The sequence below is a fragment of the Choloepus didactylus genome, chromosome 12, assembly GCF_015220235.1.
Source record: "Choloepus didactylus isolate mChoDid1 chromosome 12, mChoDid1.pri, whole genome shotgun sequence".
NCBI classification, from domain to species: Eukaryota; Metazoa; Chordata; class Mammalia; order Pilosa; family Megalonychidae; genus Choloepus; species Choloepus didactylus.
This window is the reverse complement of record NC_051318.1, coordinates 18,669,792-18,691,320: the sequence shown is the minus strand read 5'-3', so window position 1 is coordinate 18,691,320 and position 21,529 is coordinate 18,669,792. Positions and strand designations below refer to the sequence as shown.

Sequence of the window (21,529 nt, the reverse complement as noted above, 5' to 3'; positions counted from 1 at the left end):
TATGTAATGGTACTGTGAACAATTGAATGTACGATTTGTTTTGTATGACTGTGTGGTATGTGAATATATCTCAATAAAATGAAGATTAAAAAAAAAGGAAGAAAGAGCTAAAATCAAAGAACTAATGGATCAACTGAAGGAGCTAGACAATGAACAGCAAACCAATCCTAAACCAAGTAGAAGAAAAGAAATAACAAGGATTAAAGCAGAAATAAATAACAGAGAGAAGAAAAACATAGAATAAATAATACCAAAAGTTGGTTCTTTGAGATCAACAAGATTGACAAGCCCCTAGCTAGACTGACAAAAACAAACAGAGAAGACCCATATAAACAAAATAATGAATGAGAAAGGTGACACTACTGCAGATCCCGAAGAAATTTAAAAAAATTATAAAAGGATACTATGAACAACTGTATGCCAACAAACTGGACAATGTAGAGGAAATGGACAATTTCCTGGAAACATATGAACAACCTAGACTGACCAGAGAAGAAATAGAAGACCTCAACCAACCAATCACAAACAAAGAGATCTAATCAGTCATCAAAAAGCTTCCCACAAGTAAATGCCCAGGGCCAGATAGCTTCACAGGGAAATGCTACCAAACTTTCCAAAAAGAACTGACACCAATCTTACTTAAATTTCTTCAAAACAAAGAAGAAAATGGAAGACTACCTAACTCATTTTATGATGCTAACATCAATCTAATACCAAAATCAGGCAAAGATGCTACAAAAAAGGAAAACTACAGGCCTATCTCCATAACAAATATAGATGCAAAAATTCTCAACAAAATACTTGCAAATCGAATCCAAAGACACATTAAAAAAAAATTATACACCATGACCAAGTGGGGTTCATTCCAGGCATGCAAGGATGGTTCAGCGTAAGAAAATCAATCAATGTATTACAACACATTAACAAATCAAAAGAGAAAAATCAAATGAACATCTCAATAGATGCTGAAAAAGCATTTGACAAAATCCAACATCCCTTTTTGATAAAAACACTTCAAAAGGTAGGAATTGAAGGAAACTTCCTAAATATGATAAAGAGCATACGAAAAACCCACAGCCAGCATAGTACTCAATGGTGAGAGACTGAAAGCCTTCCCTCTAAGATCAGGAACAAGACAAGGATGCCCACTGTCACCACTGTTATTCAACATTGTGCTGGAAGTGCTAGCCAGGGCAATCCGGCAAGACAAAGAAATAAAAGGCATCCAAATTGGAAGAGAAGAAGTAAAACTGTCATTATTTGCAGATGATATGATCTTATATCTAGAAAACCCTGAGAAATCGATGATACAGCTACTAGAGCTAATAAACAAATTTAGCAAAGTAGTGGGATACAAGACTAATGCACACAAGTCAGTAATGTTTCTATATGCCAGAAATGAACAAATTGAAGAGACACTCAAGAAAAAGATACCATTTTCAATAGCAACTAAAAAAATTAAGTACCTAGGAATAAACATAACCAAACATATAAAAGACTTTTACAAAGAAAACTACATAACTCTACTAAAAGAAATACAAGGAGACCTTAAAAGATGGAAAAATATTCCATGTTCATGGATAGGAAGACTAAATGTCATTAAGATGTCAATTCTACCCAAACTCATCTACAGATTCAATGCAATCCCAATCAAAATTCCAACAACCTACTTTGCAGACTTGGAAAAGCTAGTTACCAAATTTATTTGGAAAGGGAAGATGCCTCAAATTGCTAAAGACAATCTGAAAAAGAAAAATGAAGTGGGAGGACTTACACTCCCTGACTTTGAAGCTTATTATAAAGCCACAGTTGTCAAAACAGCATGGTACTGGCACAAAGATAGACACATTGATCAATGGAATCAAATTGAGAATTCGGAGATAGACCCCCAGATCTACAGCCAACTGATCTTTGATAACACCCCCAAAGCCACTGAATTGGGACATAACAGTCTTTTCAACAAATGTAGTTGGGAGAGTTGGGATATCCATATCGAAAAGAATGAAAGAGAACCCCTACCTCACACCCTACAAAGAAATTAACTCAAAGTGGACCAAAGGTCTCGATATAAAAGACAGTACCATAAAACTCATAGAAAATAATGCAGGAAAACATCTTCAAGACCTTGTATTAGGCGGACACTTCCTAGAATTTACACCCAAAGCACAAGCAACAGAAGGAAAAATAGATAAACGGGAAATCCTCAAGCTTAGAAGTTTCTGTAACTCAAAGGAATTTGTCAAAAAGGTGAAGAGGCAGCCAACTTTATGGGAAAAAATTTTTGGAAACCATGTATCTGACAAAAGACTGATATCTTGCATATATAAAGAAATCCTACAACTCAATGACAATAGTACAGACAGCCCAATTATAAAATGGGCAAAAGATACAAAAAGACAGTTCTCTGAAGAGGAAATACAAATGGCCAAGAAACACATGAAAAAATGTTCAGCTGCACTAGCTATTAGAGAGATGCAAATTAAAACCACAATGAAATACCATCTTACACCAATTAGAATGGCTGCCATTAAACAAACAGGAAACTACAAATGCTGGAGAGGATGTGGAGAAACTGGAACCCTTATTCATTGTTGGTGGGACTGTATAATGATTCAGCCACTCTGGAAGTCAGTCTGGCACTTCCTTAGAAAACTAGATACAGAGTTACCCTTCGATCCAGCAATTGCACTTCTCAGTATATACCCGGAAGATCTGAAAGCAGTGACATGAACAGATATCTGCATGCCAATGTTCATGGCAGCATTATTTACAATTGCCAAGAGATGGAAACAACCCAAATGTCCTTCAACAGATGAGTGGATAAATAAAATGTGGTATATACACACGATGGAACACTACGCAGCTGTAAGAAGGAATGATGTTGTGAAGCATATGACAACATGGATGAACCTTGAAGAAATAAGCCAGGCACAAAAAGAGAAATATTATATGCTACCACTAATGTGAACATTGAAAAATGTAAAACAAATGGTTTATAATGTAGAATGTAGGGGAACTAGCGATAGAGAGCAATTAAGGAAGGGGGAATGATAACCCAATAAGAACAGATAAGCTATCGTGGGTAAATTAACGCTCTGGGAATGCCCAGGAATGACTATGGTCTGTTAATTTCTGATGGGTATGGTAGGAAAAGTTCAAAGAAATGTTGCTCTATTAGGTTATTCTCTTGGGGTAGGGTAGGAACACATTGGAAGTAAAGTAGTTATCTTAGGTTACTTGTCTTTTTCTTACTCCCTTATTGTGGTTTGTTTGAAATTATTTTTTAGTGTATGTTTTTTTAATTTTTTTTAATATAGTTGATTTAAAACAAAAGAGTTAATTAAAGAAAAAAACAATGAAAAAAAATATGCAGAGCCCCCTTGAGGAGCTGGTGGAGAATGCAGGGGTGTTGGGCTTCCCCACCTCGATGGTTGCTGATGTGCTCACAGACATAGCGGACTGGTGGTTTGATGGGTTGAGCCCTCTACCACATGACTTGCCCTTGGGAAGACTGTTGCTGCAAAGGAGAGGCTAGGCCTGCTTAGAATTGTGCCTAAGAGCCTCCTCCCAAATGCCTCTTTGTTGCTCAGATGTGGCCCTCTCTCTCTAGCTAAGCCAACTTGGCAGGTGAAATCACTGTCCTACCCCCTACATGGGATCTGACACCCAGGGGAGTGAAATCTCCCTTGCAACGTGGAATATGACTCCCGGGGAAGAATCTAGACCCGGCATTGTGGGATGGAGAACATCTTCTTGACCAAAAGGGGATGTGAAAGGAAATGAAGTAAGCTTCAGTGGCAGTGAGATTCCAAAAGGAGCCAAGAGGTCACTCTGGTGGGCACTCTTACACACAATATGGACAACTTTTTTTAGGTTCTAATGAATTGGAATAGGTAGCAGTAAATACCTGAAACTATCAAACTACAACCGAGAACCCATGAATCTTGAAGACGATTGTATAAAAATGTACCTTATGAGGGGTGACAATGTGACTGGGAAAGCCATATGGACCACACTCCCCTTTGTCTTGTTTATGAATGGATGAGTAGAAAAATGGGGGAAGTAAAAAAAAAAAAAAAAAAGGCACTCAGTGTTCTTTTTTACTTTAATTGTTCTTTTTCACTTTAATTTTTATTCTTATTCTTTTTATGTGTCTGGTAATGCAAATGTCAAAAATTAATTTTGGTGATGAATGCACAATTATATAATAGTACTGTAAACAACTGAATGTACGCTTTGTTTTGTATGACTGCATGGTATGTGAATATATCTCAATAAAAATGAAATTTAAAAAAAAGAGAGAGAGAGAATCTGGGCATGGCAAGTTATTTGTTCCCACAAACTGAAAGGATAGAAAGTTGTGATCACAGGCTGGGACCTCACATGATTGAAGTAAGAGGGGACATTCTAGCTAAAACCTAGGAGTGCTGTGTAACTCAAAGAATATGAGCTTGGCAAACATAATGGCAAAATTCACATTAAAAAAAACAAAAAAAAAAACAAAAAAAAACGACGGAAGTGTACTGTCTCACAGTTCTGGGGGCCAACAGTCCAAAATCACGTGTCAGCAAGCCATGCTCCCTCTGAAACCTGTAGGGGACACTGTCCCATGCCCCTCTCCTGGCTTCTGGCGTGGCCAGCAATGCTTGGTGTCCTCTGCTTCAGTCTCCACGTGGCATTCTCCCCTCTGCCTGTCTGCCTGTGTCCAAATTGCCTCTTTCTATTAGGACATTAGTCCTACTGGATTAAGGACACACCCTACTCCTATATGACCTCATTTGAACTTGCCTAATTTCATGTGCAATGGTCCTATTTCCAAATCAAGTCACATCCTGAGGTCTTGGGGATTAAGACTTCAACATATCTTTTGGGGGAAACAATTCAATCCACAACATATGTCTTCTGTGTGTTGCTGATGTATAGAAATAAAACTGATTTTTTTTTCTTCCACCTGCATGTGCTTCCCCATCCTTGGAATTTTACCCTACAAAGTCTGTGTTAAAATTTCATCTTTTCCATAAAGCCTTCGCTTTGAGTTTGGTTGGAACTGTTCAACTTATCCTGAAACTTCATGGCATGTTAGTTGTGTTACTCATACATCACTGATTCTCCTTCCCTAGCTGGTGGCACATTCCTTGAAGACAAGAACTAGGGCTGACAGATCTGTGTCACTTTCTACAGAAGTGGAATTCCTCTGGAGAACTGTGGAAAAACTAAACCAGAAATCCCCTAGACCCTAGAATCAGCGGAGGACAGCAAACTAACCACAGAAGCCAGTCCAAGGCTCCGTGTTTGGGTTATCCACCAATACTGGCTCACAATTCTGTGGGTTCATCATTTGGGTGCGTCTCAGCTGGGCTCACTCTTGTAGCTGTGCTCAGACGGCTGGGGACTGTTGATGTAAGATGGCTTCACTCATAAATCTCACAGCTGGTGCTGGCTGTTGGTTAGTGCTGGCTGACAACTGGGCCACATATCCCTAGCTGGCTAGCCTGAGCTTATTGACATGATGGAAGAAGGTTCCCAACAGCAAGCATAAGCAAGTCTCAGTGTGTGAGCGCTATTTAAGCTTCTGCTTGCATCATGTGTGTGAAAGCCCCGTTTGCTAACGTAAGACCATGGCCAAGCCCAGGTTCAGGAAGTGGAAAATAGACTCCATTCCCTGTTAGGGAGAGTGACAGAGTCCCACTGCACAGGGGCATGGATACAGAGATCGGAGAAGTTTGTGACCATTTTACAATCTCATAGATTATTTTTCTAGACAGAGGCACACATTGAAACTAAAGGTAATTTCCAAACAGGAGAACTGAAGAATCGGGAAGAATCCAGATCAAAACACAGTCAAGATATTTAAGCAAAGGTATATAGATCTGGGTAAGCAAGTGCTGGGGATTGACTCATGGCCCCCACAAAAGGCATGTTCAGGTCCCAACCCCGGTCCTGTGGGTGTGACCCCATTAGTAAACAGAACCTTTGAAGATGTTATTAAAGTGTGCCCAAACTTAACAAGGATGAGCCTTAATACAACATGGCTGATGTCCTTTTAAGCAAAGGAAATTGGACCTGGAGGGAGAAACCACGAGAGAAGCAAGAAGCTGGAATCAACAGAACCCAGAAGACAAAGGAGAGGACACCACCATGTGCATTGCCAAGTGACAGATTAAGCCAAGAACCAAGGAGCAGCCGGCCCCAGAATGCTGAGGCAGAGAGCATCCTCTTGCTGTGCCTTGATTTTGGATTTCTTCTAGCCTCAAAACCATGTGCCAATAAATTCCTGTTGTTAAGCCAACCTACTGTACGGTATTTGTTTTAGCAGCTAGGAGAACAAATACAGTGAGTCCGGAGACCCAGCTAGTATGAAGATCTGAGTTCAGGAACTTAGGAGACAGAATACAGGACAGTTACCTAGTTTCAGAGATTGATAACTGATGGTTTATTTAACCCTAGCCTATTTAGGAAGCTGACCCATTTTGGGGTGGATTTGAGGGCCCAAGTGACCATCTACAGATGGTAGAGAGATGGATTTGAAGAAACCATGATGACAGAGTAGGGGTACCAAAAGATAGAAAAGTCAGATGGAGGCTCAGGCCAGCAAGGCAGCTTGTTATCTGCCCCAGGAATGGGATGGTTGCGGAGGTCAAGGTGGCCCCTACCAGTGCCCTCTGGTCCCCCGAGGGCTCAGAAGGCCTCATTCCTATATGCTCCAAACTATAAAAAGTAAAGCACTCTTCATATGTTGGTTCATCCTATAACTTTGTTTACTTGGCTTTTATTTTTCTTTTTAAAACCCTACACTTATCCTCTCAAATTCGTACTTAGGATTGAGTATGTGCTAAGCACCAGGTATTCAGTGGAGCACAAAAACAAACTAGTGAAGCATCTGCTAATAAGGTTTTCTAAGGTCATGCCACCTTTCAACTACGAGATTTAAATACGTTCAGTTTTAAGTTTCTCGCTTTGCCACCCTGTTAGCAAGATTAGTCTTGGGTGACAGGTTGTTGTTTCTTAAAATTCACTAAGATCTCCTGGCATTCCATATGGCTAATCTGTGACAGGGATATTTTAGGCTTGGGTTCTTAAACCTCAAAGGCCCACAGCCAATCCACAAGCTGTTGTTGACGTGAGCCAGCATCATTGTCAACCTTCTAGGTTGACATTGACTTATTGAGAGATGCAGCAATAATTCTTTCCAGGCTGAGAAGTTTTTGAAACTCAGAACTCATTTTACTGACAAAAACACTTACAAAAATAAGGTTTGAGTTCAATCCTCTTAACTGGCCCTCTCTGTACATGGATGGTAGATTTGAAGGTCTTGTGGCTTTACTTTAAAAATCACTCAAGACCAAGAATTTAGTACTCTCTAGTAGAAGCAATATGAAACAACCCAACCTGATTTTCCTGAAGTTATTTGTTAGCAGTAATTTGATAAAAAAAGAGGTAGTCAGTCACAAGATATCCTAAGATCCCCACCCCCACCAAATAAGTATAACCTGTTCTGCAAATTTACATTAACTCAGTTTAAATGTATATGAGAGGCGGGGCAAGATGGCAGACTGGTGAGCTGTATGTTTTAGTTACTCCTCCAGGAAAGTAGGTAAAAAGCCAGGAACTGCGTGGACTGGACACCACAGAGCAATCTGTCTTTGGGCATACTTCATACAACACTCATGAAAACGTGGAACTGCTGAGATCAGCGAAATCTGTAAGTTTTTGCGGCCAGGGGACCCGCGCCCCTCCCTGCCAGGCTCAGTCCCGGGGGAGGAGGGGCTGTCAGCTCCAGGAAGGAGAAGGGAGAATTGCAGTGGCTGCTCTTATCGGAAACTCATTCTACTGATTCAAACTCCAACCATAGATAGACTGAGGCCAGACACCAGAGACTCTGAGAGCAGCCAGCCCAGCAGAGAGGAGACGGGCATAGGAGGAAAACAACACGAGAAGTTCCAAAGTAAAAGCAGAGGATTTTTGGAGTTCTGGTGAACACAGAAAGGGGAAGGGCGGAGATCAGGCCTTGAGGCGCATATGCAAATCCCGAAGCAAGGCTGATCTCTCTGCCCTGGGCACCTTTCCTTAATGGCCCTGGTTGCTTTGTCTATTAGCATTTCAATAACCCATTAGATCTCTGAGGAGGGCCGTTTTTTTTTTTTTTTTTTAAATCCTTTTTGCTTTTTCTAAAACAATTACTCTAAGAAGCTCAATACAGAAAGCTTCAAAGAATTGAAATTTGGGCACGTCAAGTCAAGAGCAGAACTAAGAGAGCTCTGAGACAAAAGGCAATAATCCAGTGGCTGAGAAAATTCACTAAACAACACAACTTCCCAAGAAAAGGGGGGTGTCCGCTCACAGCCACCATCCTGGTGGACAGGAAACACTCCTGCCCATCGCCAGCCCCATAGCCCAGAGCTGCCCCAGACAACCCAGTGTGACGGAAGTGCTTCAAATAACAGGCACACACCACAAAACTGGGCGTGGACATTAGCCTTCCCTGCAACCTCAGCTGAATGTCCCAGAGCTGGGAAGGGGGAGCAGTGTGAATTAACAGAGCCCCATTCAGCCATCATTTGAGCAGACTGGGAGCCTCCCAACACAGCCCAGCAGCCCAGAACTGCCCTGGGGGGACGGCACTCACCTGTGACATAGCACAGTCATCCCTCAACAGAGGACCCGGGGTGCACAGCCTGGAAGAGGGGCCCACTTGCAAGTCTCAGGAGCCATACGCCAATACCAAAGACTTGTGGGTCAGTGGCAGAGACAAACTGTGGCAGGACTGAACTGAAGGATTAGACTATTGCAGCAGCTTTAAAACTCTAGGATCATCAGGGAGATTTGATTGTTAGGGCCACCCCCCCTCCCCGACTGCCCAGAAACACGCCCCACATACAGGGCAGGCAACACCAACTACACACGCAAGCTTGGGACACCAATTGGGCCCCACAAGACTCACTCCCCCACTCACCAAAAAGGCTAAGCAGGGGAGATCGGGCTTGTGGAGAACAGGTGGCTCGTGGACGCCACCTGCTGGTTAGTTAGAGAAAGTGTACTCCACGAAGCTGTAGATCTGATAAATTAGAGATAAGGACTTCAACTGGTCTACAAACCCTAAAAGAACCCTATCAAGGTCAGCAAATGCCACGAGGCCAAAAACAACAGAAAATTATAAAGCATATGAAAAAACCAGACGATATGGATAACCCAAGCCCAAGCACCCAAATCAAAAGACCAGAAGAGACACACCTAGAGCAGCTACTCAAAGAACTAAAGATGAACAATGAGACCCTAGTACGGGATATGAAGGAAATCAAGAAGACCCTAGAAGAGCATAAAGAAGACATTGCAAGACTAAATAAAAAAATGGATGATCTTATGGAAATTAAAGAAACTGTTGACCAAATTAAAAAGATTCTGGACACTCATAGTACAAGACTAGAGGAAGTTGAACAACGAATCAGTGACCTGGAAGATGACAGAATGGAAAATGAAAGCATAAAAGAAAGAATGGGGAAAAAAAATTGAAAAACTCGAAATGGACCTCAGGGATATGATAGATAATATGAAACGTCCAAATATAAGACTCATTGGTGTCCCAGAAGGGGAAGAAAAGGGTAAAGGTCTAGGAAGAGTATTCAAAGAAATTGTTGGGGAAAACTTCCCAAATCTTCTAAACAACATAAATACACAAATCATAAATGCTCAGCGAACTCCAAATAGAATAAATCCAAAAAAACCCACTCCGAGACATATACTGATCACACTGTCAAACATAGAAGAGAAGGAGCAAGTTCTGAAAGCAGCAAGAGAAAAGCAATTCACCACATACAAAGGAAACAGCATAAGACTAAGTAGTGACTACTCAGCAGCCACCATGGAGGCGAGAAGGCAGTGGCACGATATATTTAAAATTCTGAGAGAGAGGAATTTCCAGCCAAGAATACTTTATCCAGCAAAGCTCTCCTTCAAATTTGAGGGAGAGCTTAAATTTTTCACAGACAAAGAAATGCTGAGAGAATTTGCTAACAAGAGACCTGCCCTACTGGAGATACTAAAGGGAGCCCTACAGACAGAGAAACAAAGACAGGACAGAGAGACTTGGAGAAAGGTTCAGTACTAAAGAGACTCGGTATGGGTACAATAAAGGATATTAATAGAGAGAGGGAAAAATATGGCAAACATAATCCAAAGGATAAGATGGCCGATTCAAGAAATGCCTTCACGGTTTTAACGTTGAATGTAAATGGATTAAACTCCCCAATTAAAAGATATAGATTCGCAGAATGGATCAAAAAAAATGAACCATCAATATGTTGCATACAAGAGACTCATCTTAGACACAGGGACACAAAGAAATTGAAAGTGAAAGGATGGAAAAAAATATTTCATGCAAGCTACAGCCAAAAGAAAGCAGGTGTAGCAATATTAATCTCAGATAAAATAGACTTCAAATGCAGGGATGTTTTGAGAGACAAAGAAGGCCACTACATACTAATAAAAGGGGCAATTCAGCAAGAAGAAATAACAATCGTAAATGTCTATGCACCCAATCAAGGTGCCACAAAATACATGAGAGAAACATTGGCAAAACTAAAGGAAGCAATTGATGTTTCCACAATAATTGTGGGAGACTTCAACACATCACTCTCTCCTATAGATAGATCAACCAGACAGAAGACCAATAAGGAAATTGAAAACCTAAACAATCTGATAAATGAATTAGATTTAACAGACATCTACAGGACATTACATCCCAAATCATCAGGATACACATACTTTTCTAGTGCTCACGGAACTTTCTCCAGAATAGATCATATGCTGGGACAAAAAACAAGCCTCAATAAATTTAAAAAGATTGAAATTATTCAAAGCACATTCTCTGACCACAATGGAATACAATTAGAAGTCAATAACCATCAGAGACTTAGAAAATTCACAAATACCTGGAGGTTAAACAACACACTCCTAAACAATCAGTGGGTTAAAGAAGAAATAGCAAGAGAAATTGCTAAATATAGAGACGAATGAAAATGAGAACACAACATACCAAAACCTATGGGATGCAGCAAAAGCAGTGCTAAGGGGGAAATTTATAGCACTAAACGCATATATTAAAAAGGAAGAAAGAGCCAAAATCAAAGAACTAATGGATCAACTGAAGAAGCTAGAAAATGAACAGCAAACCAATCCTAAACCAAGTAGAAGAAAAGAAATAACAAGGATTAAAGCAGAAATAAATGACATAGAGAACAAAAAACAATAGAGAGGATAAATATCACCAAAAGTTGGTTCTTTGAGAAGATCAACAAGATTGACAAGCCCCTAGCTAGACTGACAAAATCAAAAAGAGAGAAGACCCATATAAACAAAATAATGAATGAAAAAGGTGACATAACTGCAGATCCTGAAGAAATTAAAAAAATTATAAGAGGATATTATGAACAACTGTATGGCAACAAACTGGATAATGTAGAAGAAATGGACAATTTCCTGGAAACATATGAACAACCTAGACTGACCAGAGAAGAAATAGAAGACCTCAACCAACCCATCACAAGCAAAGAGATCCAATCAGTCATCAAAAATCTTCCCACAAATAAATGCCCAGGGCCAGATGGCTTCACAGGGGAATTCTACCAAACTTTCCAGAAAGAACTGACACCAATCTTACTCAAACTCTTTCAAAACATTGAAAAAAATGGAACACTACCTAACTCATTTATGAAGCTAACATCAATCTAATACCAAAACCAGGCAAAGATGCTACAAAAAAGGAAAACTACCGGCCAATCTCCCTAATGAATATAGATGCAAAAATCCTCAACAAAATACTTGCAAATCGAATCCAAAGACACATTAAAAAAATCATACACCATGACCAAGTGGGGTTCATTCCAGGCATGCAAGGATGGTTCAACATAAGAAAAACAATCAATGTATTACAACACATTAAAAACTCGAAAGGGAAAAATCAATTGATCATCTCAATAGATGCTGAAAAAGCATTTGACAAAATCCAACATCCCTTTTTGATAAAAACACTTCAAAAGGTAGGAATTGAAGGAAACTTCCTCAACATGATAAAGAGCATATATGAAAAACCCACAGCCAGCATAGTACTCAATGGTGAGAGACTGAAAGCCTTCCCTCTAAGATCAGGAACAAGACAAGGATGCCCGCTGTCACCACTGTTATTCAACATTGTGCTGGAAGTGCTAGCCAGGGCAATCCGGCAAGACAAAGAAATAAAAGGCATCCAAATTGGAAAAGAAGAAGTAAAACTGTCATTGTTTGCAGATGATATGATCTTATATCTAGAAAACCCTGAGAAATCAACGATACACCTACTAGAGCTAATAAACAAATTTAGCAAAGTAGCGGGATACAAGATTAATGCACATAAGTCAGTAATGTTTCTATATGCTAGAAATGAACAAACTGAAGAGACACTCAAGAAAAAGATACCATTTTCAATAGCAACTAAAAAAATCAAGTACCTAGGAATCAACTTAACCAAAGATGTAAAAGACCTATACAAAGAAAACTACATAACTCTACTAAAAGAAATAGAAGGGGACCTTAAAAGATGGAAAAATATTCCATGTTCATGGATAGGAAGGCTAAATGTCATTAAGATGTCAATTCTACCCAAACTCATCTACAGATTCAATGCAATCCCAATCAAAATTCCAACAACCTACTTTGCAGACTTGGAAAAGCTAGTTATCAAATTTATTTGGAAAGGGAAGATGCCTCGAATTGCTAAAGACACTCTAAAAAAGAAAAACCAAGTGGGAGGACTTACACTCCCTGACTTTGAAGCTTATTATAAAGCCACAGTTGCCAAAACAGCATGGTACTGGCACAAAGATAGACATATAGATCAATGGAATCGAATTGAGAATTCAGAGATAGACCCTCAGATCTATGGCCGACTGATCTTTGATAAGGCCCCCAAAGTCACCGAACTGAGCCATAATGGTCTTTTCAACAAATGGGGCTGGGAGAGTTGGATATCCATATCCAAAAGAATGAAAGAGGACCCCTACCTCACCCCCTACACAAAAATTAACTCAAAATGGACCAAAGATCTCAATATAAAAGAAAGTACCATAAAACTCCTAGAAGATAATGTAGGAAAACATCTTCAAGACCTTGTATTAGGAGGCCACTTCCTAGACTTTACACCCAAAGCACAAGCAACAAAAGAGAAAATAGATAAATGGGAACTCCTCAAGCTTAGAAGTTTCTGCACCTCAAAGGAATTTCTAAAAAAGGTAAAGAGGCAGCCAACTCAATGGGAAAAAATTTTTGGAAACCATGTATCTGACAAAAGACTGATATCTTGCATATACAAAGAAATCCTACAACTCAATGACAATAGTACAGACAGCCCAATTATAAAATGGGCAAAAGATATGAAAAGACAGTTCTCTGAAGAGGAAATACAAATGGCCAAGAAACACATGAAAAAATGTTCAGCTTCACTAGCTATTAGAGAGATGCAAATTAAGACCACAATGAGATACCATCTAACACCGGTTAGAATGGCTGCCATTAAACAAACAGGAAACTACAAATGCTGGAGGGGATGTGGAGAAATTGGAACTCTTATTCATTGTTGGTGGGACTGTATAATGGTTCAGCCACTCTGGAAGTCAGTCTGGCAGTTCCTTCGAAAACTAGATATAGAGCTACCATTCGATCCAGCGATTGCACTCCTCGGTATATACCCGGAAGATCGGAAAGCAGTGACACGAACAGATATCTGCACGCCAATGTTCATAGCAGCATTATTCACAATTGCCAAGAGATGGAAACAACCCAAATGTCCTTCAACAGATGAGTGGATAAATAAAATGTGGTATATACACACGATGGAATACTACGCGGCAGTAAGAAGGAACGATCTGGTGAAACATATGACAACATGGATGAACCTTGAAGACATAATGCTGAGCGAAATAAGCCAGGCACAAAAAGAGAAATATTATATGCTACCACTAATGTGAACTTTGAAAAATGTAAAACAAATGGTTTATAATGTAGAATGTAGGGGAACTAGCAGTAGAGAGCAATTAAGGAAGGGGGAACAATAATCCAAGAAGAACAGATAAGCTATTTAACGTTCTGGGGATGCCCAGAAATGACTATGGTCTGTTAATTTCTGATGGTTGTAGTAGGAACAAGTTCACTGAAATGTTGCTATATTATGTAACTTTCTTGGGGTAAAGTAGGAACATGTTGGAAGTTAAGCAGTTATCTTAGGTTAGTTGTCTTTTTCTTACTCCCTTGCTATGGTCTCTTTGAAATGCTCTTTTATTGTATGTTTGTTTTCTTTTTAACTTTTTTTTTCATACAGGTGATTTGAAAAAAGAAGGGAAAGTTAAAAAAAAAAAAAAAAAAAAAGAAAAAAGACAAACACGGGAAAAAAAAAAAAAACGATGTAGTGCCCCCTTGAGGAGCCTGTGGAGAATGCAGGGGTATTCGCCTACCCCACCTCCATGGTTGCTAACATGACCACAGACATAGGGGACTGGTGGTTTGATGGGTTGAGCCCTCTACCATAAGTTTTACCCTTGGGAAGACGGTTGCTGCAAAGGAGAGGCTAGGCCTCCCTGTATTTGTGCCTAAGAGTCTCCTCCTGAATGCCTCTTTGTTGCTCAGATGTGGCCCTCTCTCTCTGGCTAAGCCAACTTGAAAGGTGAAATCACTGCCCTCCCCCCTACGTGGGATCAGACACCCAGGGGAGTGAATCTCCCTGGCAATGTGGAATATGACTCCCAGGGAGGAATGTAGACCTGGCACCGTGGGACGGAGAACATCTTCTTGACCAAAAGGGGGATGTGAAAGGAAATGAAATAAGCTTCAGTGGCAGAGAGATTCCAAAAGGAGCCGAGAGGTCACTCTGGTGGGCACTCTTTTGCACACTTTAGACAACCCTTTTTAGGTTCTAAAGAATTGGGGTAGCTGGTGGTGGATACCTGAAACTATCAAACTACAACCCAGAACCCATGAATCTCGAAGACAGTTGTATAAAAATGTAGCTTATGAGGGGTGACAATGGGATTGGGAAAGCCATAAGGACCAAACACCACTTTGTCTAGTTTATGGATGGATGTGTAGAAAAGTAGGGGAAGGAAACAAACAGACAAAGGTACCCAGTGTTCCTTTTTACTTCAATTGCTCTTTTTCACTCTAATTATTATTCTTGTTATTTTTGTGTGTGTGCTAATGAAGGTGTCAGGGATTGATTTAGGTGATGAATGTACAACTATGTAATGGTACTGTAAACAATCGAAAGTACAATTTGTTTTGTATGACTGCGTGGTATGTGAATATATCTCAATAAAATGATGATTAAAAAAAAAAAAAAAAAAAAAAATGTATATGAGTTATAAAAATGAAATCATGCTGTTGAGGAAAAATCTGTGTATACTCCTTTAAAATCTTAGATACATAAAAATTCAGTATTATTTGCTTCTTCTATAATACGGCTTCTAACAGAAATAAATTATTTTGTCTTTTCTGGTTCAAAAATCTTATTGACATATCTAAAAGCTCAATGACTTAGACATCAATATTAAGAAATAATGGTTCTTAATTAAGCAGAGCAGATTAACAACCCACAACTCCAGCATTTACTCCCCGATGCTTGAAAAGACTAAAAGAGGCAATAGTGTTTAACGATACACTTAGAAAACAGGCGTAAAATACAAATATCCCCAACAAACAGGACAAAGGAATTTTAAGTTAGGAACTTTAGAATTTTCTCTTAGTTACAACTGAGTTGGAACTGGTTTTACAAAAATGAAACATGAAATGATAATAGAATTGAAAAGTCTTGAGTAGGGATTGACAAACCATAGCCCATGCGCCAAATCCAGCCCTACTACCTGTTCCGTATGGCCTGTGAGCTAAGGGTGGTCTTTGAATTTTTAAATGGCCAGGAAAAATCAAAAGAAAAATATTTTGTGACATGAAAATTATAGAAAATTCAAATTTCAGTGTTAATCCATAAAATTCTATTAGAACATAGCCACATCCATTGTTTACGTATTGTCTATGGTTGCTTCCATATCACAATGTGTAGTTGCTTGCACCACACAACATCTGGCCTGCAAAGTCTTAAATATTTACTATTTGGACCTTAACAGAAAAAGTTTGGCACCTCTTAGCCTACGGGTCCAAATAGGGCTGGCTTAAAGCATAATTTAATTCAGAGGTTCATGTAGTCTCCTCTTCTCTAGGGTGCACTCTCTGCCCAAACTGGTCCATTACTAAGCTGATGCCTGTCTCTGAGCTCCAAACCCACCTCTCACAGATACTATGACCAGAAAACCAACGGAAAGTCCAGGCCTGCCAAAAAGTCAGGGTTGCTGCCTAAATTACATGAGGCACAGCATTATTATCAACTAACATTTCCAAAGTGAATCTTGCTATGCTCTTACTTTGACAAACTACTTGATGTGGAAATAAAAGACAAACTTAATGAAATAGATATAGTTTCACTTATTTAGGAATACTATAAATTCCTTAAAGTTCTTTACAGTTTTATTCCCCCAATGAGCTTTTAGAAAATTATTAATAAATTACTTCCTATTGTTCCCTAAATAACCTCCACTAAACCAAAAAATAAGCTTGTTTTGCTACCATGTTCTGAATTTTGATGCCTTTTAAGAACACTATGAGTTGCTCTGAGGAAATCTGTACTATCTTGCAGTTTCTTTTTTTTTTTTTTTTTCTTTTTTTTTTTTGGCTTTACACTGGGGATTTATTAACTTACAATTTAAAGTTCTTAGGCCGTGCCATGAAAATGTCCAACTCAAGGCATCAACAGGACAATACCTGGGCTCTGAAGACAGGCTGCCGGCTTCTAGGACTCCTCCGTCACATGAGAAGGCACATGGCCAGCATCTGCTGGTCATTTGCTCCCAGGTTTCACTGCTTTCAGCTTCTGGCTTCAGTGGCTTCCTTTCTGTTTTCTGTGTGCTTTCTCTCAGCTTCTCAGGGTTTTTTTTCTAAGAACTTCCCTTCTCTTTTTTTTTTTTTAATCTTCATTTTATTGAGATATAGTCACATACCACGCAGTCATACAAAACAAATCGTACTTTCGATTGTTCACAGTACCATTACATAGTTGTACATTCATCACCCAAATCAATCCCTGACACCTTCATTAGCACACACACAAAAATAACAAGAATAATAATTAGAGTGAAAAAGAGCAATTGAAGTAAAAAAGAACACTGGGTACCTTTGTCTGTTTGTTTCCTTCCCCTATTTTTCTACTCATCCATCCATAAACTAGACAAAGTGGAGTGTGGTCCTTATGGCTTTCCCAATCCCATTGTCACCCCTAATAAGCTATATTTTTATACAACTGTCTTCGAGATTCATGGGTTCTGGGCTGTAGTTTGATAGTTTCAGGTATCCACCACCAGCTACCCCAATTCTTTAGAACCTAAAAAGGGTTGTCTAAAGTGTGCATAAGAGTGCCCACCAGAGTGACCTCTCGGCTCCTTTTGGAATCTCTCTGCCACTGAAGCTTATTTCATTTCCTTTCACATCCCCCTTTTGGTCAAGAAGATGTTCTCCGTCCCACGATGCCAGGTCTACATTCCTCCCTGGGAGTCATATTCCACGTTGCCAGGGAGATTCACTCCCCTGGGTGTCTGATCCCACGTAGGGGGGAGGGCAGTGATTTCACCTTTCAGGTTGGCTTAGCCAGAGAGACAGGGCCACATCTGAGCAACAAAGAGGCATTCAGGAGGAGGCTCTTAGGCACAATTATAGGGAGGCCTAGCCTCTCCTTTGCAGCAACCGTCTTCCCAAGGGTAAAACCTGTGGTAGAGGGCTCAACCCATCAAACCACCAGTCCCCTATGTCTGTGGTCATGTTAGCAACCATGGAGGTGGGGTAGGCCAATACCCCTGCATTCTCCACAGGCTCCTCAAGGGGGCACTACATCTTTTTTTTTTTTTAACTTTCCCTTCTTTTTTAAATCAACTGTATGAAAAAAAAGTTAAAAAGAAAACAAACATACAATAAAAGAACATTTCAAAGAGACCATAACAAGGGAGTAAGAAAAAGACAACTAACCTAAGATAACTGCTTAACTTCCAACATGTTCCTACTTTACCCCAAGAAAGTTACCTAATATAGCAACATTTCTGTGAACTTGTTCCTACTATATCCATCAGAAATTAACAGACCATAGTCATTTCTGGACATCCCCAGAACGTTAAATAGCTTATCTGTTCTTCTTGGATTATTGTTCCCCCTTCCTTAATTGCTCTCTATTGCTAGTTCCCCTACATTCTACATTATAAACCATTTGTTTTACATTTTTCAAAGTTCACATTAGTGGTAGCATATAATATTTCTCTTTTTGTGCCTGGCTTATTTCACTCAGCATTATGTCTTCAAGGTTCATCCATGTTGTCATATGTTTCACGAGATCGTTCCTTCTTACTGCCGCATAGTATTCCATCGTGTGTATATACCACATTTTATTTATCCACTCATCTGTTGAAGGACATTTGGGTTGTTTCCATCTCTTGGCAATTGTGAATAATGCTGCTATGAACATTGGCGTGCAGATATCTGTTCGTGTCACTGCTTTCCGACCTTCCGGGTATATACCGAGAAGTGCAATCGCTGGATCGAATGGTAACTCTATATCTAGTTTTCTAAGGAACTGCCAGACTGACTTCCAGAGTGGCTGAACCATTATACAGTCCCACCAACAATGAATAAGAGTTTCAATTTCTCCACATCCCCTCCAGCATTTGTAGTTTCCTGTTTGTTTAATGGCAGCCATTCTAACCGGTGTTAGATGGTATCTCATTGTGGCAGTTTCTTTTTTATAATTAGTTGATACTCTCTCAAGAGTTGTTTTTCCTCTGCATTACAACTGTAGAACTACATAGCTTTTGAGCTGTTTTATTGAGAATTAACATTTATTTAAAGACTGAAGACTTCCACTTCCAGCTGATTGGTGGGCCAGAATCTTTGAAGGACTTGTATTCACAAAAATCACTAGATCTTGCAAAAAAAAATGATTGTTATGCCTGATGGACACTTGGGTTGCTTCTACCTTTTGGCTGTTGCGAATAATGCTACTATGAACATCGGTGTGTGAATATCTGTTGTAGTCCCTGCTTTCAATTCTTTTGGTTTATACCAAGTAGTGGGATTGCCAGGTCATACGGTAATTCTATGTTCAACTTACTGAGGAACCGTTCAACTTTCTGATTTCTCCGCATTCTTGCCAACACTTGTTATTATCTGTTTTTGTTTTTTTTTTAATACTAGCCAACCTAGTGGGAATACAGTGTTATCTCCCTATGGTTTTGATTTGCATTTTCTTGCTTACCATGATGTGCTTATTGGCTACTGTGTATCTTCTTTGGAGAAATGTCTATACAAGTCCTTTACCCATTTTTTAATTGGGTTGTTTGTCTTTTTATTGTTGAATTGTAGCAGTTCTTTACATATTCTGAATATTAAATCCTTATTGGATATATGATTAGCAATTATTTTCTCCCATTCTGTAGGCTGTCTTTTTACTTCCTTGTTAACATCCTTTGATGTGCTCAAGTGCCTAGTTTAATCCCTAGGCCTTGGACAGGGATAAAATGATTGACAGATGGCAAAAGAAAACTCACTGAAGAGGAAACTATATCCCGTTTAGGCCCCAGGATTACCACAGAATAAGGATCAACCAAATAAGTGAAAACCAATCTTAGCTCGTGGACCATACAAGACAGGCCACAGCCAGCTGGCCATGGTTTACCAAATCTTGATGTAACAAACTATATATTTGACAAATTTGTTTGTATTATCTACTTCTCTACAACACTCCCAGCACTGTAGGATGTGAGCTCTTTGAGGGCAGAGATAAAGATTATTTTGTTCACTCACTAACCTTTATTGCCTAAATTGTGTTCAGCACATAGGATGTGCTCAATAAATATTTCTGAATGAATGAAAGTATGGATAAGTGAGTCAGTGAAAAAGCGTTAATTTGATTTAAAACTTCCGAGGAGGTCTGAAGTGGAAGTCACCGTTATTTCACCCAGACCCCTTTGAATGCCTTCCCACCACTACAATGTGCTTATCCCCCAGCTTCTGAGTTTTTGTCCCTAGAGGCTCATGCCTGCCACCTTCTTCAGAATGCTGCCTTGGACTCAAACATGAACTCTGGGAGTGCTGGGAGTTTGTATTCCCCATACCCTTGCCTTGAGTGGTTACAAACCTTGCAGTGTACCTTTTGCTCCAGAACTCCCATGGAAGCTTGTGGAGCTGGGACTTCTCCTTAACTTGGCTTCTTCCTCTTCTACTTCCTATTTCCCCACTCCCTACTGGTTTCTTCTGGGAGCACTTTCTTTATAAATCATTTACACAGGAATGCTCATCTCAGGGTCTGAGACCAAGGAACCTGATCTAAGACAACCTCATACATTGGAGTTATAAGATATAGAACATAAAATAACTGTGTAATAAATGCACAAAATTATTGAAAGACGGAGCCATGCATGATAAGTGACTCCCGGGGATGAATCTGGACCCGGCATCGTGGGATTGAGAACATCTTGACTAAAAGGGAGGTGCAAAATGAAACAAAGTTTCAGGGCTGAGAGATTCCAAATGGAGTTGAGAGGACACTCTGGTGGGCATTCTTACTCCCTATGTAGATAACCCTTTTTAGGTTTTAATGTAGTGGAATAGCTAGAAGTAAATACTTAAAACTATCAAACTGCATCTCAGTAGCCTTGACTCTTAAAGACGATTGTCTAACAGTGTAGCTTACAAGGGGTGACAGTGTGATTCTGAAAGCCTTGTGGATTGCACTCCCTTTATCCTGTGTATGGATGGATGAGTAGAAAAATGAGGACAAAAACTAAAGGAAAAATAGGGTGGGGGGGGATGGTTTGGGTGTTCTTTTTTAGTTTTATTTTTTATTCTTATTCTGATTCTTTCTGGAGTAAGGAAGATGTTCAAAAATAGATTGGGGTGATGAATGCACAACTATATGATGGTACTGTGAACGGCTGATTGTACACCATGGATGACTGTATGGTGTGTGAATATATATCTCAATAAAACCAAATTTAATTATTAAAAGAATGAATAGGTATACATATGGAAAAGAATCAAATACAACTTTTTAAATCTAAGATGAAATTATTGAAATAACACAGTGAACGATTTAAATAGCAGATTAGACACAGTTAAAAAGAGAGATGATGAACTGGAAACAAGATCTGAGGAATATATCCAGTATGTATTTAAAAGAGACAGGGAGATGGAAAATATGAAAGGGAGACTGAAAGATATGAAAGATAGAATGAGATGGTCCAATACATCTAATCAGAGTCCCAGAAGGCAGAATAGATACAGAAATCTCACTCTTAAATATGTACCCCATAGACATACTTGCATTTATGCACAAGGAGACATACATAGGAATATTAATTGCTATATTGTTTATAATAGCCCCAAACTAGAAACAGCCATAATGTTCTTAAAGAGGAGAATA

At 39.4% G+C, this 21,529-nt stretch overlaps 1 protein-coding gene across 1 annotated transcript in view; it reads right to left on the bottom strand.

The window, feature by feature from the left end:
• The window catches only part of CRYL1 (crystallin lambda 1), a 156,717-nt gene that overhangs the window by 110,285 nt on the left and 24,903 nt on the right, over window positions 1–21,529 (bottom strand). The window lies entirely within an intron of this gene.